Source organism: Mus musculus, chromosome 11, assembly GCF_000001635.26.
Source record: "Mus musculus strain C57BL/6J chromosome 11, GRCm38.p6 C57BL/6J".
NCBI lineage: Eukaryota > Metazoa > Chordata > Mammalia > Rodentia > Muridae > Mus > Mus musculus.
The window spans coordinates 117,473,844-117,498,656 of NC_000077.6; the positions used below are offsets into that span (position 1 = coordinate 117,473,844).

General features: G+C 51.2%; 3 long non-coding RNA genes across 6 annotated transcripts; 1 reads left to right on the forward strand and 2 right to left on the reverse strand.

The window, feature by feature from the left end:
- Positions 1-5,728: 5,728 nt before the first annotated feature.
- On the reverse strand, positions 5,729-9,209 carry Gm34418. Its single transcript, XR_389180.4, has 2 exons — positions 8,636-9,209; positions 5,729-6,221 (listed from the first exon to the last, which is right to left on the reverse strand). It is a non-coding gene; the product is annotated as a predicted gene, 34418 (long non-coding RNA).
- A 1,315-nt stretch (positions 9,210-10,524) lies between these two features.
- Positions 10,525-15,171, forward strand: Gm11733 (predicted gene 11733). The gene is made up of 3 exons (NR_130966.1): positions 10,525-10,673; positions 12,920-13,051; positions 13,142-15,171. It is a non-coding gene; the product is annotated as a predicted gene 11733 (long non-coding RNA).
- A 1,660-nt stretch (positions 15,172-16,831) lies between these two features.
- On the reverse strand, positions 16,832-24,398 carry Gm34502. Of its 4 annotated transcripts, XR_389183.3 has the most exons (4): positions 24,028-24,398; positions 22,055-22,245; positions 18,003-18,155; positions 16,832-16,987 (listed from the first exon to the last, which is right to left on the reverse strand). It is a non-coding gene; the product is annotated as a predicted gene, 34502 (long non-coding RNA). The 4 variants fall into 4 exon arrangements; XR_389184.3 differs by lacking the exon at positions 24,028-24,398 and having other exon boundaries at positions 18,003-18,151; positions 22,055-23,732; XR_880329.2 differs by lacking the exon at positions 24,028-24,398 and having other exon boundaries at positions 22,055-22,548.
- Between the last annotated feature and the right edge of the window lie 415 nt (positions 24,399-24,813).

Sequence of the window (24,813 nt, forward strand, 5' to 3'; positions counted from 1 at the left end):
AGCACTGAGTGAGAGGTTTTGCTCTTAGAGCCTGCTTCCAGTGACACACTTCCTCCAACAAGGCCACACCTCCTAACCCTCCCCACACAGCTTCACTCACAGGGGACCAAGTATTCAGATGTCTAAGACTAAGGGGGCTATCTCATTCAAACCACCACATGAAGTGGAATTTTCTGCTTGTGAGCCACCATGTGGTTGCTGGGAACTAAACTCAGGACCTCTGGAGGAGCAGTCAGTGCTCTTAACCACTGAACCATCTCTCTAGCCTGAGAGGATGTTTTGCTGAGAACAGACACGTAGTGTTTTTCTAGAAGCTGCCTGGTGATAGGGCAGGTGATGATTTGCTGGAGCGGATGCTTGAGTGGACACGTGATGTTTGGAAAGGGTGTAAGTTAACCCTACAGACAGTGAACAATACTCTGGCCACTCTTTGCTGGTCTTCTTTGGGCTTTGCTGGCGCTGGTCTTCGCTGATGATGCTATGGCGTTGGCTTGCTTTGCCTTCTTTGCTGATCGTGACTTCATAGAGAGAAACACATCAAAGAACTTCTCCTGATATTCCGGTGGCTTCTTTCCGCTGACTTGGACCAATTGGCAGAACCTCTCTGTTTCTTTCCGATTGAACTGCCATTGCTGATTCGTGAGTGGTGGTTGCCAGGGGATCAAGCTACTGCTGTTGATTTCTGTGAGCTGAGCTGCCGATATCCTGACAATGAAGATTGGAATCGCCCCCCAAGGAACTAGGTCTAAACAGGTCCACATTTCCCTTGGCCCTATTAACATTTCCTTTCCACTCCCTTTGGTGGGAGGTGGGCTAGAAGGGAGGTTGAAGCATTTAAGATCCCTTACTAAAATAGATTTTGAAAGATCTAAGTCTATAAGCACAAGTCTCAACTTGACTGGATCAAGATGTGTACTTCCACAGACAACTGGTAAGCGGATGGTGACTGAGGAATGAGGAGGTCACGTCCTGCATGTAGACAACGCCATCCAACAGGCTGGCAGGCAGGTGAAGGAAGGTGGAGAAGGAAGAAGGGAGCTTGTGCACATGCAAGCCACACACACACACACACACACACACACACACACACACACACCACACACCACACACACACACACACACACACACACCACACACACACACACACACACACACACACACACATGTATCTGTAGCTGCTGTCAATCACTGATGTCAGACTCCAGCTCCTCTTTCAACATGGCGACTCCCGGAGGAGCTCCCAGATCGTCCACACCCAACAGAACCACGGAGCACCTGGCTCTCCAGACTCAGCACCTGCTGTTCTCTGTATCTCTGCTTGCAGATGGCTGTTACTGGACTTCTCGGTAGCCAGCCTTCTCAGGAGAGCTGCATCTCCAGGACCATTCAGAGAAAATGAGTGGGCATACCAACCACACCGGAATGAGGCAGATGGACAGATGTAGCGCCAGCTCAAGGCCAATGCTGTTCCACCAATAAGCATAGAAGGGAAGGGCTGGAGGGATGGCTCAGCTGAGTGAATACTACTCTTGCTGAGAGCCCAGTCCCAGACCCCACAACTTCAGGGGACCCAGCACCCTCTACTGGCCTCTGTGGATACCTCATGGGCATGTACATACCCACACACAGACACATAATTTACAATAATAAAAAAATAAATCCTAATAAAGGGAAAGAAAAGAGCAAAAGTTATGTAGAATATTTTCTACATAATTCTACTGTGAAGCCTAATGTTAGCAAGGGTGAAGGTGACAAAGGAGGGCCCTGAGGAAAGGGAGAAAGGAAAGAAGAAGAAGCAAGAAGATAAAACAAAAACAAGATATTTTGAAAAGTGAAATATAAACATGTTTTAAAAAAGAATTGGAGTGTCTTGATTCTGGGTCGCAGGTTGTGGTAAGTGGAATAGTGGGCTCTAGTCTGCTGTGGCTCGCTCTGTTCCTACTGCTTATGCCTGAGCTGTGCAGGCAGAGGGCTGTGCCAGCCAGGGGCGTGTCTGCAGGGGGGCGTGTCTGAAGAGGGGCGTGTTTTCTTTGGAAGCTTCGCCATTCTGTGTTCTGACACCTCCCAATCCTGAAGACCAGATCTGAGTTCAGAGAGCTTTTAGTCCCTTCCGGCAGCAAACTAAAGGGTCCTGGGAGGCAGCACCAGAGGCTGAGCGATCCGCCAGACAGTGGCTCGCAGCTGAAGCCCCACAGTAACCCACAGGCTTGGTCCTTCTCACAGAGAACCGGCCACGGACTATGAAGCCCTCCTTGCTTAGGGTTCCTCTCAGGGTGATGCCTGGAGCAACATGGTGGTTCCTGGGAGACACTTCCCTATCTTGGAGACTCCAATAGCAGACTGAGAAAGGACAGAGAGGCCGGGAAGTTCTCAGGAACAGGAGAAGAAAAGGGAACCTCTCACCCAGCGATCTGGTTGAAACCTGTTGACAAAGCAACAAGGACTCCAGTACAACTACCACTGCTAAGTATCCCTCCCAGCCTTAAACCTGCAGTTTTCCAGAAACTCCGTTTACAGGGAAAAGAGGCAGACTGAACCTCTCTTGCGAGCCTAGTGAATCTTGGCATTTCCTTCTTGGACTGCAGTGTCCTCCAGCCCAAGAGACACCTTGGCTAGCTTACTGAATGAGAGAGAAAAGGAAAGATGGGATTTCTGAGCATAACTTGAGAGCTATTACAATGCTATGCTCTCCCTCCCTCCTCTTCCCCTCCCTCCCCTCCCCTTCCCTCCCCACACTTCCCCGTCCCACCACCTTCTTTCTTCCTCTCTCCCTCCCCACTCTCCCCCTCCCCCCTGCTCCCCTCCCCCTCCCTCCTCTCTCCCTCCCCTCTCTCTTCCCCCTCCCCCTTTCTTTCATCAGAGTAGAGTCTCTCCTTTTTCACTCTGATTCTTCCCATTCATGTAGTCACACAAACACTTCCAGCTCCCACCCTCCCTTGGAAGCCCTCTTTTCTTGTTCTTATGAAACCACTAATACCACCATAGGGGCTCCATTGTCATGACAGTGTCTAACCCCAATCACCGCCTACCCACACCTGCAGATGACATCACCGCATGGTTTTGAGGAACAGATCCCCGACATGTGAAAGAGCAACACATCAGAACACAGCAGGGAGGCAGACATCAGCTCTGCAGCCCTGGCCTCTGCTCACCAAGGGCCCTGACCCTGCTCCTGTCTGTCCTGAGTCACACCCATGGGGGCCAAAAACCAGGAGAGCTGATCCTCTAGTGTTCCTGGGACAGGCGACAGAGAGCTGACCCTTCCTCTTCTGAGGCAGGAGTTTCCTGAGTTTCACCCCAGTGGCATGGGGAGATGCCCTAGAGGAAAATGGGTCCCTGTGCCTGGGCTCTGACCATCTTCATGGCCATGCACCAGATATCTGGTCTGAGCAAGCAGATGGGGCTGTGAACACAGAGTATTATAACTTTAGTTTTTTTCAAAGCCCCCCCCCCTTTTTTTTTGTTTTTTCAAACAATGGTTCTTAAATGCTTTAACCTCCCTTCTAGCCCACCACCCACCAGAGGCAATGGAAACGAGAGGATATGGAGCAGAAGGGAGGTGGGAAGTGGACCTGTTTAGAGATGGTTCTTTGGAACAAATCCCATCTGTGTTGTCAGGAAATCAGCAGTTCAGTTTACAGGCCAGCAGCAGCAGCTCAGTCCACTTGCAAACACTTCCCAGATACATCAGCAGTCTACAGGGATAGCCAGGCCTCAGCCAAATCAGCACAAGTCAGCAGGAGGGACTCCAGGAAAAGTTCTCAGCTGCTGCTCTCTCCCAAAGAAGCGAAGATCAGCGAAGACTCAAGACCAACAAGCATTGCCCAGCCAGCTCTTTAAGCAAGCCTGAAGCTCAGCTCAGCCCAGCCAAGCCAAGCCCAGCCAGCTCCCATCACTGTCCACCAAGTCCTATTTATAATTCCCTCAAACTTCACGTGTCCTCCACGGGTCTTGCTTCACCAAGTGTCTTGCCTCAGCCCGTGTGTCTGTCTCAGTTGACATCGCTCTGCCCGTGTCCCGGAAAGCAGCAAGAAGCCATAGCACACCACTAGAAGGTTTTTTTGGTGCATTTCTCTCTATGGAGCCCTGACAAATGGAGCTCAACTATGCACTGTAAGACGGACCAATACATGCATGTCGTAAGTGAAGAATCCTTCATCACGTGTCCTTTCACATGCTTCCTTTAGCAGAACATCCTTTCACCTGTGTTTGCTTCGGCGAAATGTTCCTTTGTGTGTTTGCCCCAGCAAGACACCATCCAACACAACTGACTTTTCAAAGAACCCTTAAGTTTCCACTTCAAAACACAGTGGGCTGTTGAGCTCTGGGTGAAGAAAGTTACAGAAGTAATGGGGCAGGTCCTTCCCAGCCCTGAGCCTATCACTTCTGCAGGCTGTGTGTGCTCAGAAAACCATGCAGCTGAGATGGAGCTCAGGGAGAGGTCCTGGTGTGAACTGACTGCTGCTTTGGGGATACTGCTCCAAGAAGCCTCCACATCACTCCTAACCCAGGGAGCCAGGCCACGTGCAGAACATTTCCCTCTCTCCCCACTGCCTCTGAGCAGGAACATGAGGCGGCACCATGATCGCTAGCCTATCGCAGGCCATTTCCTGGGCCTTTGATCAACCTCAGTGGGGAAACCTCTAGGATACAGAAAAGGGCATCCAAACCCCCAGTTCCGTAGTCAACTCTCATTTCAATCAAGAGGCCCCAAGTTCACAGATTTAGATTCTTGGGAGCTGTGGTTTTTTTCTTCTTAAAAAATTGAGCTGCTGCCTTGCCTCTTTGAGGCCCCAGGAGTCTGAACAGAGATGGTTTCCAAATGGGTGGAGAGAAAGCGCCTGTGCCAAGCCCGAGGGACCTGGCTTTGGGATGGCTGATCTGCCATGTTCATCCCTGGATGGCTGTGAGCCAGGTATCTTCTGGCCAGGAAAGCCTCTGCCCTGAGCATCCTTCTGGCCCCAAGCCAGACCTAGAGCCCCTCCCTATTTGATGGCTAATGCTAAAGACTGGGCCAGGAAGTAGGCAGATCGCTTTTTGAGTTTTCCTTGGTTATCCTCTCAGGACACCCACTCAGCCTCCGTCCGTCCTATGGCTGATGGGGAACCTCCTCAAACCCTGAGGGATCCAGAGCCTTTTATTCTAGGGGTGCTGTGGGTAGAGGCATTTCCAGCTGCCCTCACTCCCTGGGCCCATCTTCTGCTGTTGTTCTTGCTGTGTTGATTTGCATGCCATTTTGCTTGTGGTCTCCATGGCAACCACCACCAAATGGCCTAGGGATAATGGAGGGGCTCTGGGTAGGGGAGGGGGAAGCCTCATGAGTGGTTTTGACTTCAAAAAAAAAAAAGAAAGAAAAGAAAACAGTGATTCCGCAGCGCAGCGTGCCTGGCAGAGGGGCAGCCCTTCCCCCGCCTGCAATCCCTCAGCGCCCCTCACCCAAGGCTTCTTTCTAACTTGTGAGGGGGAGGGAGGCAGTATCCTGGAACAGGAGTCCTTGCATCTGGCTTCAGAACAATGGGAAGAATCAGGGAAAGCAGTGGCGGCCAGAGGAGGGAACCCTTGGGGGCAACCAGCGCCTTCTGGAACCATCTGCAGCTTCCAGAACAAATCTCCAGCCGGCAGCTCTCCTGCTCCGGCCATCTTTGCTCTCCCTCTTGCCAGGTCCCTCCACCCTTCCCAAATCTCCTCTCCACAAGGAAAGAGAGAAAAATAGAAGCATGACTTCATGTCTCAGGGCCTGGCTCCTGGGTGGAGGATCTAGAGGAGTTTAATTGTTCGCATATGTCCAGCTCTAGCCCTTCACAAAATGTGTTCAGGGCCGTGAGCTGCAGCGGTTGAAAAGCTGGGGAGATAGCACGGGGATTGTTGGGCTTAAAGATGAGCAGACTACAGCTCAGGGCTGTGAGTGCGGCACAAAGAGGGGGACCCAGGCCAGCTCTATGGAGGGCTGGAAACCAGCCTCCGATTTATGTTCGATGCACTTAAGTGGACCGAGCTTTCTTCTCTTCATCCATTCCGTGCGTTTCTCAAGCTAACTTCTCTCCTGCTGCCAAGGCTCTGTGGGTGCTGGAGGTGAGCTCCTGCCTCCCTCCGACCCATAGCCCCGTAGAGCTTGGCCCTGTTGCTGCCTGAGGCCAGTGGCTGGCCTGACGCCATCTCCTTGCTCTCTGAGTCGCTCTGCTCTTTCATGGCTCTTCTCTCCTTCCAAGGTGCAGCGGTTCCTTGAAACATCCGGATCATCCAATAAACATCTTTACAACAAGAGACCACACCTGCCCCAGACAACAGGAAGCCCCACAGGACAGCTGACCCATGATAGTCACTAAGAACCGTGGGAGCTGAGGCTACCCCCTTCCCCACCCCCCCACCCCCCCACCCCCCCACCCCCCACCCCCCACCCCCAGCATAGAAGCAGTCATCTCTTGGATGGATCTGGAGTCATGGAAAGTTTTTTACCTGCTTCCCCAGGGTGGCGCTGCTTGGCTCTGGGTTGGATGTATTGGGGCAGGTGGCTGAGCCTCACTTGTTTGGACTTTGGGGAGCAGAGACTAACAATGAACTGGTAACAACCAACCGCACAGTGCAAATGCAGCACACTGCCTAACATAAGACAGAGGGAACCACAACACATGGCTTGCGGAGCTGGGCGAGCACACACTGCTATTCCTTCATGAGAGGATAAACTGGGGTCCAAGAGAGTCTAAGCGGGCTCAACCCCCAGCACCACATGAACTGGGCATAAAGTAATTATGGCAGCACAGGTCTATATTCCCAGCACTGGAAAATAGAGGCAGGAGGAGCAGAAGTTATAGGCTGCTATCCTCGGCTACAATCAAGTTCAAGGCCAGCCTGGGATACATGATTAATCCTTGACACAGCAACAAATGGAATCCTAAGAAATACACAAGGCAGAGAGGAGGGAGGGACAGAGCAGGTGGGATAAACAGCAAGGACAAGGCAAGATGTCGGACATGAGCCCCACCCCAGAGACAGCCCATTAAACAGGAACAGTCAAAACCCTCCAGCTGAAAACCAGAGATCAGGAGCTGGGGAAGTGGCTCTTCAAGCTCGAGGACCAGGGTTCAGATCCCAGGTAGGGCATGATGGCCTGCCCAGAGATCCTGGAGCAAACCGCTAGGAGAGAATGTGGCATTGACCCTATGCACAGCTGTGCTCCAAGCTCCCTGAAAATGGAAGCTTTGCTCGGCTGAGCAACCCCAGGGCATTGGACAGCTGCTACCATGCTCCTAGAGAGGCTCTGTAATGTCCCTGGATTGACATCCCTATGTAAGTGTGCATATGTGCACGTGTTTCATTGCCCAGGGCTCAATACGAATGATATATGGGGATTTAGGTGGCAGTTGGAACAACTGAAGAAAATGGTTGTGATACCAAAGCAGTGAGGTCTGTGTGCATGCACACGTGTGTGTTTATGTATGCACATGCGTGCACACACATATGTTCACATGTGTGTTCACAGGTGTATGTTCATGTGTGTGTGTGAATGTGTGCACACATGTATGTTCGTATGTGTGTTCACAGGTGTATGCTCATGTATGTGTGTGTGAATGTGTGTACACGTGTGTTTATGTATGCACATGAGTGCACACCTGTATGTTCCCATGTGTGTTCATGGGTGTGTATGTGAATGTGTATGGCACTCAGAAGACAACCTTGGCTGTCATTCCTTGGGTGCTGTCACCTTGTTTGTTGCCCTGAAACCCAATGAGCAGGCTAGCTGGCTGGCCTGTCCCCAGGAGCCTCCCTGTCCCCATCTCCCCAGCCCTGGGAGTACAAGCAGGGGCCACCATATCTGGCTTGTATGTGTATTCTTCAGATTGAACTCAGGTCCCATGCTTGTCGGGCAACTGTTTTGCCATCTCCACAAGGCCAAGAAGTTTTCCTGAAGTGTAGAAGCAGCTAAGCTGCTGAGCTGTGGAGCTTCTGAGCCACACACACACACGAACACACATGGAAACATACATGTGTGCACACATATGCATACATAAACACATGTGTGCACACAGAGCCTGCTGAGTTAAAGCTCTGGCCAGCAACGTGCTTTAACAATGGTGACACCAGAGGGCAGGGAGTAGCTGAAGGTACTTGCCACCAAGCCTAATGACCTGGCTTTGACCCCCTAGAGAATTGACTCCCGTAGTTGTTCTCGGATGTCCACACATGTGCTATGGCACACTTGTGCCCCCCCCCAACATACAAATAAGTAAACATAAAAATAGCGTTTGAAATTTAGATGCTGGGGAGGTGGACAGTTTAGGGATTAAGAACACTTGCTGCTCTTACAGAGGACCCGAATTTGGTTCCTAGCACCCAAAAGGTAGCTTACAGCCAGTTCTATGGGATCTGATGTCCTTATCTGGTTTCCACAAGAAATAGGTTCACACCTGGTACACAGACATACATTCAGGCAAAGTACTCATACACATAAAATATATAAATCCTTTTAAAATTAATTAATCTTAAAAAAATATCAGTGATACCCCTTCCACCTGCACAAGTAGGAGCAGGCGCCCTGGCCACTGGGTCTACTGAGCAGTCAGGGAGGCCGGCCCAGTGCAAAGGAGGAGTTCCAGCTGTAATTTCTTCTTCCTCCCAGTTTCTCTGCGTTAATTACCTCCGGTGTGGCTTCTGACTTCTGCAGAGGAGCTGGGCTTTCCCCAGAATCCCCGAGAGAGGTGGGCCTGGTCTCTTGTTGCAGGAGGCACCTGATAAAATCCAGCAGTGGGGCCTCATTGTCCCGTTGTCCCGTTTGCCGATCTGGCAGGTGCAGAATCGCCCGGGGTGAGGCGACCTCCCAACAGCCAGCTTTGCCCATCTCCCACCCAAAACCCGGGGCGCGGCACGTGGCATCAGTCGCTTGGCACGGCCCACCTCTCTTGTTTGCCAGTTCCCTCCACCACCTCCCTTCTTCCTAATTAACTCCACGGCAGCAAGTCTGTGTTCCTCTGCCCGGGCAACGAGCCAGCATCCTGGCATGCGCCTGCCTGCGGGCTGGAGATGAGCGCCCCACACACAGCCTGGAGCCACCCCCAAACTTCAGCAGCAAGGACCCTCTCCAACCTCAGGTCTGGGTGGCAGGGGTGCCCCTGGCTGGCTGGGTGACAAGACAGGCCCGAGGCACTAGATTTTGTGTGTTAGTTAGGAAGCACTGAGAAATTGCTGTTTGGGTTCTGGCTCCTCCTCCTGCGAGGAAGGTGCTGGGGATTCTTCGATCATGGGCAGATCTGGCAGTGAGCCCAAGAGGAAGTGCTGGGGGGGGGGGCGGGGGGAGGTGCTGAGGGGGAGGAGTAGCTGAGGGGGAGGAGTAGCTGAGGGGGAGGAGCTGCGGAGGAGGAGGAGCTGGCGAGGTGGAAGAGCTGAGGAGAAGGGGAAGAAGGATTCGGATTCTCTTAGGCCTTGTACGAACTGTGATAGGCACCCACAGAGACTAAAGCTAGGAGCTAGGAGCGGGGAGAGCACCCGATGATCGTCCCCAGTCCTCTCCAGTCCTCCCACCTGCTCAGCCTCGGGTTGCCTCTCTATGCACTGAAGAAAGGCAGGCAGCTCTTCCCTGGACGCCCAAGCTGACATTGTAACCCTGAGATCTGGATAGCAGCCTGGGAATCTGCATGGCTCCCACCGCCTGGAACCTCTCAGCCAGCCAGTGGTCAGGTCACCAGACGGAGTCCCTTTCCACTTCCACCTCGGGGTATACATAGGTCAAAAGGCCCAGAGACAAGAGAGGGACAGATGTAGACAGCCATTTAGAATATAAAAGAAAATTAACAGGGTGTCCCAAGTCACCATGCATCTCTCAGTCAGGCAAAGGAGCTGTGAGGCAGAGGAAGACTCCTGGAGCCCCTCTTCTTTATTCCCCAGCCCGGAGAGAAGAGGGGGGGGGGCTCTAGTCGCACCTGGTCACCCCACCCCTCTCCTCTCCTGTCAGTCAGCATATCCATAGGGGAACTTAGCGCAAAGAAGGCCTTCTGATGTTTGTTTTTAAAAAAAGGAGGGAGGGATGGGAGGACGGAAGGGAGACTGACAGACGGACAGAGGACTGGAACGGGGAGGGAAGAGGGAAAGAGATGAGAAGGAAGGAGAAGGGGAGGGGGTGGGAGGAGAATAAGACAGAAAGGGTGAAGGAGGAGAAAGAGAAGCAGGAATAGAGGAATTAGGAAGGGAAGAAAGAGGCAAAAGAGAAGAGAAAGAAGAAAGATTAGAGGGAGGGAGGGAAGCTGGAAGGAATCATTTTATTTTATTTTATTTTATTTTATTTTATTTTATTTTATTTTATTTTATTTTTTTAGACACTCAGAAGGAACAGTAAAAACCCTGAGCTGAAAGCTTGTCCCATCTCTCCGGTAGCTCCTGTCAACCTCCCTCCAGGCTTCTCGCTCCAGTACAGTGAGGGCAGGCCCTGGCGCAGGTACATGAGCTCCAAGCTCTGCCATGCTGGGATCTGCCTCCCAGACGCCAGCGTCATCCCGTGCACTGCAGCTCAGCCTCCTTCCCGGCTTCCCACAGAAGAGGAGCTGGCTGGCTGAGCATCCAGCACTGCCTCGTGCAGGCAAGACTCATCCGTAATGACAGGAAAGGATGTCTGCCCATGCTGGAAGCCACCTGGGACCCCAGAGCTTGCCGCACACTCTGTCATAAAATATCTTGTCACCCCGGCAAGTATCATCTCTGACAAAATATTTCTGGATACAAAAACAAGAGGCCTATTGATTTTTTTTTCACGAGGTCACACCACCTTGTGGGTGGCCCTGTGTAGCTCAGTTGTCATGGATTCTGTCCCTGAATGCCCACTGGGACCAGGGTGGCTGCTGACCCAGCGAGCCCCCATCCTAGTGATGGTTGCTCTGGAGCTAGCACCAGCATGGATATCCTTGTTTCTTTTGTGTTGCTGTGATAAAATACCCTAAATAAAAGCTTCTTGGTGGTAGGGGAGGGTGGGGGGGGGGGAGGAAGTGCTTATTTTAGCACTTAATTCCAGGTTTCGATGCACCACTCTGGGGAAGTCACAGTAGAGGCACTTTAAGACAGATGGTCTCCGGTTGCATCCACAGGCAAGAGCAGAGGAAAACAAATGCGCGATTGATTATGCTTAGACTCCTCTCTGCTCTTACACAGTCAAGGACCCACTGCCTAGGGAATGGGGTCATCCACAGTGGGCTGTGTCCTCCCACACCAATTAAGACAGTCTCCCAGAGACAATCACAGGCCCATCTGATCTAGACCATCCCTCACTGAGACACCCTTCCCAAGCATCATAGATCGTGTCAAGCTGGCAATCAAAAGCAATTATCATAGTTTCCCAGCCTGGAAGCAGCACAGGCAGGTGACAGCTCAGACACCCGAGAGAAGACCCGAGTGTCCATTTCAGGAGTCTGTACATCCCCCTTAGGAAATCTATTACAGCAGAAATGTATGTCTACTGTCTGGGTCTACGTAGACCTGAGGGGGATATGTCTGCTGTCTAGTTCTACGTAGACTCAAGGTGGGGCTTTCTCAGCACCCCTTACCCTACCCCCATGGGTCCTTCACTTGATAGGGAGAGTCTGTGTAGGGCTTGAGTCTAGCGAATTTGACACTGATGTGTCTGGCTCCAGCAGTGGTCATCTGCAGGACCTGGAGCCTAATCTTTTTCTCTCAGCCTTAATCCACTCTTGGTAAAATGATCATGACAACCCCTCAATGGGATATCAAGACTTGTATCTGGTGGTTGCCCCGGTTCCTATCGTGGAATATCAACATTCTCAGAAACTACTACTGAGTGGTGGGGCAGGGCCTGTGCTAATAGAGAGGCCAGTGGCAGGCTACAGGCAGCTCTGGGATAAGGCTGTCCTTGAAAGCAGAGACACAAGACTAGGGGGTGGGGACTTCAAGTCCATCCAGGACCCAGAGAAAGCTGTAGGACTGGAGGTGGAGGTCGAATCTGTTACTTGACATCACAGAGCCCCCTGAAAGTTCTCTAGAATATTTTATTCCTTACCTTACTAGATGCGTGACTCAGAAATATTTTCTCCCAGTCCATGAGCTATCTTTGTGCTTTGTGGATTGTGTCCCACCCTCTGCCGCCCAGTGGGGAAGAATCAAGCTAGAGCCTCAGGCATACAGAACAAAATGCTCTACCCGGAGCCACCAACCAGTGCGTCCTAGCTAGGCTCTGAGGATTTGACCTGGCTGGGAGCTATCTATATAAGGGAGTAAAGAAAGGACAGGCAGACATATGGACACACAGACAACACTGGGATTGGGTAGACCGGGATCTTGGATGGAGAAGCTGCGGCACCCCCAAAGCTCAGACTGTTTATTATGTACAGCTACATGGGGAGGTGGATTATTGCACACAACTGAACAAGGAGGCAGGGTTAGCTAAGGTCTGGGAGCACGCTCTTTGGGGGAAGCAGTTTTTAGACTAAATATCTGGATGGGGATGCAGGAGGAAAGCTGTGCGGATATTTTCTATACGTTCTCAACATTCTCTCAGACCAGGGGGGTGGGTCTGACATTTGTCCTGGGTCTAAGGCACTGGGGACTGTGACATGACCACACCCATGTCAACAACACACATTCACTCAGCCTACACAGACCAGCCTTGATTCAAGGTGATCCTGACTTCATGGGGAGAAGGCATGAAAGCTGGGTGTTTAGGACCACTATGACTCCCTCTGAATGTTGTATATACATACTTAAACAACTCATACACATGTCATTTCTCAATTCCCATGAGTCTCTCATGAATTATGGAGCACTTGAGTGTCAGGAGACACCACCCCACAACTCTGTACCTAGCTGGTCAGAGGTAGGCATGGCTTAGGAACTCCTGGCTGATGAGAGTAGCTGAGAAATGTGTGTGTGTGTGTGTGTGTGTGTGTGTGTGTGTGTTTGATGGTTTTTACAAATGCCTTTTCAGTCTGACAAGAGAAAGCCAAACACCGACTTCACCCTGGTCTCTAGCTGGTGGGAGCACCTCGGGAAGTCTGCAGAATCTCTACCTCTACTCCATCATCTACGTGAGGACAAGACCAGACACGGCACTTTCAAGGTGGTCTTATGCTCTGATGCCTACCATTGGTCATGCCAAACTATATCTGAAAAATGTGCCTATGCAATTTTTCTTTTCCTTTTGAGACAGGGTTTCTCATGGTCTCCAGAGTGGACTTGTCACATAGCTGAAGATGACCTTGAACTTCTGATGCCTTCCAAGTGCGGGTATTACAGGCCAGCTTATGTGGTGCTGCGGATAAAAGCCAGGGCTTCATGCATGCTGGGCAAGTACCTGACCAACTGAGACACATCCCCAGCCCGTCCTTACCACCGGAATATGTCCTGTGGTGCTATGTGCTGTGACATGAACAGAGTCTTAGCTCAAAGAAGAGCTCTTCCTTGAGGGAAAAACCAAATTCCACAGTGCTCTCTGGGTCTAATATTGCCTGAGCACCCCCTCTCCGAGGGCCAGCTCTGTCCTCAACACTCATAATAGCCAGGGACCAAGGAGCCAGGAACTAAGCCCAGCTCTCCAGTGCCTTCTACTCTGAGGCTGGTCATCCCAGCTTGACTTTGAAAGTCCATGCAAGTTGCCCAAGACCAAGTCCAGCCCTGAGAGGGAGGCACAACCAGTTGTGAGATGCCTGATGTGGGTGTTGGGAACTGACCTCTGGTCCTCCACAAAAACAGCAAGCCTTCTTTCCTGCTGAGCCAGCTCTCTAGCCCCAGTTCTTATTTAGCTATGAACTAATCAAGCAGCCTTCTCACAGACTATAGAACCTCATGCCCAGTGAGCCAGGAGAAAAAAAACACATTGCCAAGTGGCCAACATTGGTGTCTGAGATTCGGCTCTTGTGATTCCTAATTGACTTAACTACAGATCTGGAAACAACCAAGACACATTCCTCGGGTGTGCTTGTGAGGATGCTTCCTGGAAAGATTGGATGAGGTAGGAAAACCCTCCTCGCCAATGCCCAGATATAAAAGGTCTGCGGAACAAACTGTCCTGCCTGCCTTTGCTGCTTCCTGGTGGGGACATCTACCACTAGGCACCAGGGCTGCCATGGTTGCTACCACCTCCCTTGCCGCTAGACTCTAGTTTCTTTGGGTTCCAATATGGACTGAAGATCAGCGACTCCCAGGACGCTTGCAGGCCTCTAGCACAGGATTGAGACTGTTGAAGTATTCAACCTCACTGAGCTTCTTCTGCACTCAGATGAGCATTGTTGGTCTGCCCAGTCCTTGCTGGTTAATCTTACTAGTAAATCCCCTTTTATAGATGGGTAGGAAAGTAGCTGGGTAGATGTGAATATGAATTCTATCAGCTCTGTTCCCTGGTACACATCGCTGCCCAGGAGCCAAACACTCGACTCTAATCCCAAACCCACCCATTTTTTTAATCTGCTTACTCAGTTTGAGCACAATGAGGCTCATTTGGTTTTATAGCCTATACTATTCATAGTTGAAACTGAATGGGGTAGATCTTCACCCTGCAGCCACTATGGGCACAACTATAACAGAATGCCGAGTGGGGACAGAGGGCCAGAAGAATAGCCTCTGGAACTTGGAGAAGGGGTAGGAATGATTTATGATCTCAGAATTCACCAAAGTTGAAACAGACATCAGCTTTCCATCAGTGGAAAATGCTCAGGCCTGGATTAGCATCCTGAGCATGTATCTTCCTTAGAAACTTCTATTCCCTCCCTTTTTCCTGAATACTTTATAAGCCTGAGCATGTCTAAGAATGTGAGTTTCCTGTGTTATGTCCCGCTCTGCCTAGACTGGCCCAACAGTGGCGCCAGTCTTTCACTATTCCCTCAGTGACTTTCTAGAGTCCAGGAAAGTTGATGGCGGTAGGAGTAGGGGCAGGTGCAGTACAGCAATTTCTTCCCAGTTGTAACATTCCATCCTGTAGAGAAACTCCTTAAGATTCAGGAAATAAGCAACTCACAAGTCTCAGGAAGTCCCTGAAACTTACAAGTTTCACAAAGCCCTTCCCTGCCCAAGGTTAAATAGGTGGTAAGAATTGCTAAGGAGAGGAGTTCTACATGTTGTGCAGAGAAATTCAAGGTTCTACCTTTCATGAGTCTCACCCATGCTAGAATGGGCTTTGGGTGATGCAGCTGATTTTGAGTCCTCCATGTTTCTATATGTAACCCAAATAAATTCATTGTCTCATCATAAGAGTCCTGTCTTGTTGGATCTCAGCTGCAGCAGTACAGCCTCTAGAAACCTGTTCTAAGGAATTCTCCCTCTCCTTAAGCCTCAGAACCTTCCCCAGCCCTGGCTCCCTCTGCTGCCCTGGCTTTGCTCAGAATGGTCTCTTGGCACCTTCCTCTCTAATTCCATCCATGCTTTGCTCCACCCATGTGTGGTGCTTCCTCCACCACTTGTGGGTCCCCACTAGTTCTCCCTTTGGCTAACTCCTGCCCACTTCCCCTCAACCTTATTTGGATGGATCACAGATGAGAATGTCCCATGCACCATAAAAGGCTGTTTCCTCATGCTACTACTCCAAGAGTCTTCTGACTTCCCCAAAGCACATTTGCAAAGCATTGTAGGTTATAGATCAACTCATGGTCTTTTAGCCCACTCCTCCATCTGTGTCACGCGTGGGTGACCACAGATGCTAGTTGGTAAGGTGAACCTTCCTCCACACCCTGAGCTCTTGACTTACGACTTCATTGTTGTGCTTATCACATGTGCTGCATATGACCACACACCAAACATGATGCAAAGCCTTCTGGTATGCACCATGCATAGTGTTTAATGCTTTAATACCCAACAGGGTTAGTAGCCAGTGTTTAGTGAATGAATGGATGAGCACATAGAGAGAATGTCTCTTGTGATGCTCACAGGAATGACATCATCACACATATTCATGGAAGTGACATCATCACACATGTTCATGGGAATGACGTCATCATACATTTCATATGTGTCATCTGGTGATTCTGGCTCTTTTTTTTTTTAAAAAGACATTGTATTTCTATTAAAGATGCATTTGTTTTTATTTTATGAGTATGAATGTTTACCTGCATTTATGCATGTATGGCACTACATGTGCACAGTGCCAACAGAAGCCAAAAGAGGGACTGGATCCTCTGGAACTGGAGTTACAGAGGCCTGTGAGCCACCATGTGGGACCAGGAACTGAACTCGGGTTCTCTAGATGAGTTTCTTTTCTCCTTCTCCTTCTCCTTCTCCTTCTCCTTCTCCTTCTCCTTCTCCTCCTTCTCCTTCTCCTTCTCCTTCTCCTTCTCCTTCTCCTTCTCCTTCTCCTCCTCCTCCTCCTCCTCCCCCTCCCCCTCCCCCTCCCCTCCCCTCCCCCTCTCCCTCCCCCTCTCCCTCCCCCTCCTTCTCCTTCTTCTTTTTTTCCCTGAGACAGGATTTCTCTGTGTAGCCTTGGCTGTCCTGGAACTCACTCTGTAGACCAGGCTGGCCTCGAACTCAGAAATTCACCTGCTTCTGCCTCCCAAGTGCTGGGATTAAAGGCATGTGCCACCATGCCTGGCTTCTAGATGAGTTTCCAATGCTCTTAGCCATTGAGCCATCTCTTCAGCCCTTATCTGGGGCTTAAGTCTTCATTTTTCACCTGTGTGGTACACACAGGCTCTTTCTGGGGTTGGAAGGGTGACTCACAAGTTAAGAGCACTGACGGCATAGTCATGAGGACTGGAGTCTGAACCCAGCACCCAGCTAGCAGGTTTGGATCCCACACAGGCCTGTAACCCTAGCTCCTAAGAGTCTTAGACCCTCTTCTGGTCACCCGCAGGCATGCACTCTCTCCTATCTCCACACGAATGGGCACACACTCAAAGACACACGCACACACACATAAATAAATAATAGTATTTTTATTAAATGCTCTTTATCACTTTTACAGTACCATTCCTCTGTTTTATTTCACAGTGTGTATAGAAATAGTTTCCTCGCGGCATGAATTAGCTCCTTGCTTAGCACTCTGACAAAGTACTTGATTGATGGCTCTTATCTGTAAATGGAGAGGGGAAATCAGGAACTCTCAGAACTCCAGTGACCTGCCCAAGGCCTCCAGGGCTACATGGTGACTACCCAGCTATTCTGCTGAATCCCCCCACCCCCAGCAGACACTGTGCCTACTCAGCTCCCCGGTAGCTCTCTGGAACCAGACCACAATGCCCTTGCTCTCCAACCAGGTTCTCTCACCCTGGAGAGAAACTTTTCTGGCCATTATCCTCCCTTCCCCAGTGAAAGCCATTTCTACTTGGCATTGTTGGAAACATCTATCAGGTAGTGACAGGTGCAGAGAAAGGGGTGCGTGGGGGACTGGAGAGATGGCTCAGCGGTTTAAGAGCACTGACTGCTCTTCCAGAGGTCCTGAGTTCAAATCCCAGCAACCACATGGTGGCTCACAACCATCTGTAATGGGATCTGATGCCCTCTTCTGGTGTGTCTGAAGTCAGCTACAGTGTACTTACATATAATAAATAAATAAATCTTTAAAAAAAAAAAAAGAAAGGGGTGCGTGCATTGGTGGGGGTAGGGACAGAGGCAGGTAGGTACAGGGGTGAAAAGGGGGTAGGGGCAGGTGCATAGATGGGGTGGGGGCAGAAGGTTGCAAATGGGCATGGGTAGGGATGGGGCCGGGGCAGATACGTGGGTATGGACAAAGACAGGGGCTGGTACAGGTGTGCTGTGGGGACGGGGATAGGGATGGGCAGGCCTAGGGGCAGGAGCATGGATAGGAGTGGGGGCAGAGGCAGAGGCTGGGATATGGGTTGGGTAGGAGCCTGGGTTGGGGCAGGGGCATAGGTGGGACAAGGACAGGCACAGGACTGGAGCAGGGGTAGGGGCATAGGTGGAGCAGGGGCCTGGGTAGAGGCGGAGGGGGGCGCGGGGGAGGGAGCGGGAGTCACTGGCGCCCTTTATCCAGTTTCTTCTCCGCCCTTCCTCCTTAGCCACGCTGGTTCTGATCAGAGCTCTGAGGCTTTTCATTTTCTTAGAGAGACAGCTCTTCTGAGGAGTACCTTGGGGAGGCGTCCCGCCACCCGAGAGGGAGGGAAGGAGCAGTGGAGTCAGGAGTTCAGCTGTGCCTGTGAAGACCCTGGTGCTCCTCTCTTCAAACTGCAGCCTCCTTCGGTGCCCCTTAGGGACGCCAGTCAAACCTCACCGCCATCTTGCTTTTTTTACCATTCAGAGAGGAGAAGGCAGATTAAAAATACATGACTGGCATTTTCCAGGTTGCCCTGCTGAGCACCATGAAGGCCCTCCTGCCTCCCTCCTACCCAACCCCCTCCACCTTCCCAGACTCACTCTGAAATCCAAAGCATCTCCTGGAGCAAAAATGGAGGGAGGGGTTAATGAGAGGGGGCAGGAGCGCAGGGATCAGCGGGCAGGAGGGGGCTTTGTGCTTTATTGAAAGAAGGTTTCTTTTCATTCCAGACTGCCGCCTATGCTGAGGTCCCCCAAAGCCAGGGGATTCCAGAGTAGGCAAAGAAATCCAATCCCCCAGAAGAGTGGCTTTCCAGCAAGTGGGCTCAGCAGAGGATTAGGTGGGAACCTGGCTTGCTCTGAACTCTGGTTTCTAATTGGACCTTGCTGACCCTCAGAGAGACTTCTAAGAATCTGACCCAGCATCTCTGAACCTAGGGAGTGATAGGTCCCCTGTGTCCCCAGGCCTGCTCAGGCCTCCCTTTGCTGAATGACAGGTCATTGGGCAAGGGTGTGTGTGTGTGTGTGTGTGTGTGTGTGTATAGAAGGAGCGCTGCCTAGCCCAGGGAGAGAGCGCTTAGAGCAGTCTACATTGTCACACACACAAGGGTAGGAGGAGACAGGACTGCACGCCCCTCTCCACCCAGCCGTGTATCTTGAGGGTCACTTCTGCACAAGGCTCCAACCCTGAGTAGAGTCACACAGGCTGCTCTGGGGACTCTGAGCCAATGGTCCAGCACTTAGCAACAATATACCTCCTAACTTCTGGCTCTCTACACTCAAGACGGCCCAGGTGCCTGGCACTTTCCCATTGGAAGACAACCAAAGCAGGGACCAAACGGTTAGGAGTTGAGGGAATCGATTATACGTCTGGTTCTTTCATGTAACAAAGCTGGGACTTCCATGTTTTTATGTCTACACAAGTAAGGGCCTGAAGAGGAGAGCTAAGCCAGAAACCCACTCCCCTCAGAAGCCCCTGCGTGAGGGAGAGAGATAAGGCCCACGGAGGCTTCCTGTTCCCTCCTCTGGCCTTATGCTTGGTCTAGTCTCTCCTCCCCACAGGTTTGAGGTGTCCCTGGGGAGAGGTTTGGTGCAGTGGAAGTGGGGGTGTGCTGGATAGTTTTATGTCAACTTGAGACAAGCTAGAATCATTTGAAAGGTGGAAAATCAATGGAGAAAATAATGCCAATCAAGATCTGGCTGTAGAGCACTTTCTCAGTGATTGATGGGGGAGGACTCAGACCATTGTGGGCGGAGCCATCCCTGGGCAGGTGAACTTGGGTTCTATAAGAAAGCAGGCTACCCAAGGAATGTGAACAAGCCAGTAAGCAGCCCCCTCCATAGCCTCTGCATCAGCTCTTGCCTGCAGGTTCCTGTCCTGTTTGAGTTCCTGTCCTGACTTCCTTGGATGATGTACACTGAGCCAAATAAACCCTGGCATCCCTAATTTGTGTTTTGGTCAGGGTGTTTTATTACAGCTGTAAAAACCCTAAGGGTGTCTTCTAGAGGTAAGGCCAGACCCTGACCCTCAGCCCAAGCAGATTTCTCAGTGCCCTTTCCCCCAGAGCCCAAGGCTAATAATGTCTTTAGGCCTTGTATTTCCAGCCTAGAGTCTCTCAGGCTTCCTACATAAAAGCTGCCTCTATTGGGGTAACCCCCAGCTGTGATTCTCCACCACCCCCTTGTCCTCTTTCTGATGTCAAAAGGGGTTCCAAGAAGATGTGGGATGGATCCTTAGGATTCATGACAGCCCACATGTGTCTTTCCCTCAAGGATGATGACATCAAATGCCAGTGTGGTAAGGGCAGACTGGCCCAGCCCAGCCCCAATCCACCCACTATGGAGGGACTCCTAGCCTTATCTGCCCTGCTTGCCAGAACATCAAGCCCCATCCCTAGCTGGCCCCACCACAGATGGGCACCTCTGTCAGCCACTGTGTATCTCAACTGGGCCCCAGGAAGGATTGGTGAATCTGTTTGTTCTTGTCCATGCCAGGCTAGAGAGCCATGTGTCACACATCATCCATCCATCCATCTATCCATCCATCCATCCGTCCATCCGTCCATCCGTCCATCTGTCCATCCATCTGTTCATTCATTCATTCATCTGTCCATCCATCCATCCATCCATCCATCTGCCTATCCATCTGTCAATTCATTCATTCATCTATCCATTCATCCATCCATTTGTCTGAACGTATATTGATTGATTGATTCATTCATACATTCATTTATTCATCTATCCATCCTTCCATTAGTCCATCCATCCATTCATCCATCTGCCTGTCTATCTATCCATCCATCCATCTATCCATCATCCATCCTTCCATTTGTCCATCCATCCATTCATCCGTCTGCCTATCTGTCCATTCATCCATTCATCCATCCATCTATCTATCCATCCATCCATCAGTCCATCCATCCATTTATTCATTCAGACACTTTCATTTGCATTCTCATTCTTGTATGGATGCACACATTCACCCTCTTCTTACCTCATTCCACATTCATTTGCTCTTCTATCATTAACTCATTCGCTCTTGCATTCATGCGTATCACAGCTGTATCCCTGCAAGCAGCTGCCTCTTAGTTTAACACTTAATGGCTTGATCAAGATAGAGCAGGAATTATCCAGCTTTTCACCTGCTCTGGCCATGCTGACTACCCAGTGTCCCAGAACCATAAATGATCATCGTTTCCTGCATGTTGTGGGATGCCGTCCAAGCTGAGACCATCCTGGCTCATGCCAGTTAAATGGAGCCCCACCTTAGCTCCCAGAAGGGAAGAAACACAAAGTAACAGAGTTCACAGCCACCCCCACCTGTCCTCCTTTCACATTAAAGGGGCTCAAAAGTCCAATTACAGCGGGGAGCGGGGAGCACCGTGACCACTTTAAACCAGAGGCTCTGCTCAAGGGTGTTTGTGATTGCCTCCAGCCTCCCCCAAGCTAAAAATTATCTGCTTTTCTTTCTTTGCTAAATCAGATTGGTGCTGGGACTGGAGGGAGTCCCCGATGGAAAACCCGAATGTCAATCCTTTTCACAAACTCAGAGCTATTAATTGGTTTGGAAATACTGAACGGAGAGCTAAAAAGGTTTCTGGGGGATTAATGTCAAGCAACACGCCCTCTTGATGGTGCCAGGAGCCGTGGTGTGGACAGAGGTAGCAGCAGACACCACTGGGTTTGAGCCTGTGGCACAGAAGTAGGACCCTGCCCCAGCAATGCTGCTTCCTGGGCTGCTCACAAGATGAAAGGACCTTCCCTGCTGGGCTAAGGCTGCCTTCACTCCGCAGAGGAGCTCAGGCTGGGTGAGTCAGGACCCACAAGCAGGCTGTGCCTACCTGTTGCAAGGATTTTATCCCTTGGTTGCAGGGTGGCTGGGACAAAGCCAAGGAACCAGACAACATCTACCTCCCTCCTTCTAAGGTCCCAGGGACAAACCACAGTTCACTCCACAAACATTTCCCTGGGAATCAGGGAGTTTAACAAGATTACCTACAAAGTGGTAGGCAAAGGATGATGGTCATGAGTGTGGGTGACTCTGAAACAGCCACACCCACAGGGTGGAAACCCAGCGTGGATGATGACTTCCTCGAGGCTACGGATGCAGCCCCCTTCCCCAGTCCTCCTGTCTACACACTCCATCCTTGAGTCTCCAAGGCTCCATGCAAGGGTGGCTGAGAGGACTGGCTGGATACTGTGTGAATTCCCTTTGTAAGGAACAGAGCAGAGACGGGTGATGCTGAAGAGGGAATCTGTCCAGCTCCTGCATAGCTTTATCTTTCAAACACTCACCTCAACCTGGGCTTATAGCCTCACCACCTGAGTGACTCTTCTCTGTGACCTAGCACACCCCAAAGTCACCCACCTCAGCCTCTTAGGGATGGAGAGAAGTCCTCAGGGTTCCAGAAAACAGGGTGAAGAAGGAGGCACTCAAAACAAGCAGCCACATAGGCTGTGCTTCTCTGCTCTGCATCCATTGGGTATCCATTTCCAGAACAGACCTGTGCATCTCTGGTCCTCTCTCCAATCCCAGCGCCAGGAGGGATGAAGGTAATCCTGCTGGAAACCACTCAGGAAATCATCCTGACATCTGAGTGTTATTGGTGTGCCTGTAATCCCAGCACTGGGGAGGCAGAGACAGGGGGATCCCTGACACTCACTGACCAGCCAGCCAGGATAGTCAGTCAGCCAGCAAGGTCCCAGTGAGAGACCATGCCTCAAAAAGCCAGGTGGACAGCACTTAGGAATGAGACTGAAGGTTAGTGAGAAAGTGCAAGCATGCTCGAGCACACACACACACACACATACACACACACACACACACACACACACACACAGAAGGGAGGGAGGGATGGAGGGAAGGAGGGAAGAAGGAAGGAAGGAAGGAAGGAAGGAAGGAAGGAAGGAAGGAAGGAAGGAAGGAAGAAAAAGGAAGGAAAAACCACTCTACGCTGCCCAGTCGTTTGCTTCTGGAACCTAAACCGAAGAATTCATCTGAAGGATGGACTGGAGCCTCAGACCAAGAGGCTCAGCCTGCAGAAGGCACCTCTCGCCCCTTCTCTTCCGAGCAAGCGAAAGTCAGCTGTCTATACCAGGTTAACAATATATATTTATGAGATGCAGCCGGCTGCTTGTGTTTTGCACATGTTTGTTAATGAAGGGTAACCTGAGGGGCAGGCTATTATGTAAATAACCCACTGTGGGTGGAGGTGAAGCCCTGCATAATGACTGGTCTTGACTGGTCTCAGCAGCTTTTGGGAGGTGCTAATTGATATTGGACCTTGTCATTTGCCAGGACTCGCTCTCACTTTGCCAAATGAAGGACCCAAAGGATGTGGCCTGTCTCTGTTTGAAATCAAATGGCCTTTTCTCCTCTTGGTTTCTGCATGACCAGACATCCTGTTCCACCATGCCTAGGCATCCTCAGGGACCAGCCTAGACAGAGCTTGCAGCGATGCTGGCTGCTGGCAGCCTGCACTGTGCTGAGGGAATCCTCTCCTATGGTGTGCAGAGGGACCCCGTTTGGCTGCCTCAGCTCAGAAATCAGCGTGAGTCTGCACAGAAGACAAGAAATGAAACAGCCAGCTAAGTAGTGGGTGAGGGAGGCCTCACCACACAGTGGGGGACATAGGTAGGTGGGGACAGCAGGGGAAGGTTCTAGCCTTGATGTTGTGGGGGCGTAGGGGGGTGTTGGGTCACTGAAGGCTGTAGATACTTGCAACCTTTCCCAGGAAGGGTCGGCCAGCTCCCTAAAGGGTCAGTTGGTGCCCCTAAAATCAGAGTGGGGCCTGATGTGTGAGCCACCTGCCCATGCTCATTAGCCTGTTCCTAGGGTGCCCAGCCCCTCCCCACAGGCTGGAGGGAGAGAGAGCCTAGCTTTTGTCTCTCAATGTCCAGGCTGAAGCTCCAGCACTGCCTGGCCTGGAAGACCGACAGCAGGCTGTGCTGTCCACTGTTGCTCTGGTGAGGCCCTCACTCCCCTCATCCCTTCCTCCCCTCCCTTCTCACCCCTTCCTCCCTTCCCCTCTCACCCCTTCTTCTCCTCCCCTCTCACCCCTTCCACTTTCTCTCATTCCCTCTTTTCCCTCAGCTCCTCTTCCTTCCCCCCAAACCCCTCCCACTCCTCTCTCCCTTTCCCTCCTCCCTTGCCCTCTTTTCCCACCCTTTCCTCTGCTTCCCCCCTCCCTTCTTCCCCTCCCCTCTCCTCCCCTCTCATCGTCTGTGCAGAGCTCATTTAGACTCTGAGTAATGGCGTGTTGCCACTGGGGTCTCCACAAATGAGATCCTACCCCCCCAAGACTTCCCTGGGTAAATAAACGCTAAATACAAACAAGGCACCTGCACGGAGCTCGGCGCTGCCTTTGACTAGAGGGAACGCGCTGAAATGGCTGATTAAAAATAAATAAAACCAGGCTCTCGTCGGTTCTTCACACACAAAGGCTGGCTCTACTCTGTCGCAGCTGAGATCCAGCCGCACAGGCCAGTGGCCCAGTGTGCAGGGGTTGCTTCTGGGGTCACGTGCTCCAGCTGGCTGCCTGCAGTCTGTGATCTTACACCAATGTGCAGGCACTCAGCTGACAGCCGCATTTCAGCCATGAATGGTCTGTGTGTACACAAGAAGAGAGTTCCCTGCAGAAAATGGCTCATGTTCCAGCCTAGGAATGGTTACCCTCCCAGGAGACAGGAGTCTGGGACACAAATAAACCCTGTCTTGGGAATGGGGACAAAACCCAGAGCTGGAACCAGCTGCTCTAACCACATCTGCCCACCACATCCACACCTGTCTCTTTATGACAGACTTTCTCCCAGGCTCTATACAGGGCAATAGGGTGTCTGTGCCAGGGGTAAAGAGGCTGGGGGTTTGAGAGTTCCATCCCTGGAAAGAGGTAAACACAGACAAGACGATCCCTTTTTATAAGTCCCCATTGACAATGCAACAGTAGCTCAACCATTGAGTTTATTGTTACTTACAGAGCAGGGATAAGGGCTGTCGGTTGTCTATGGGAGCAGAGGGACCGCCGGAGCTGCCGCACTGGAAAGTCTTCACCCAGCAAGGGAGGGATTACTTTGTCAACGGTTAGGAGAGTCCACCCCAAGTGCCGTGGCTTCGCTTCATGTGCTGGG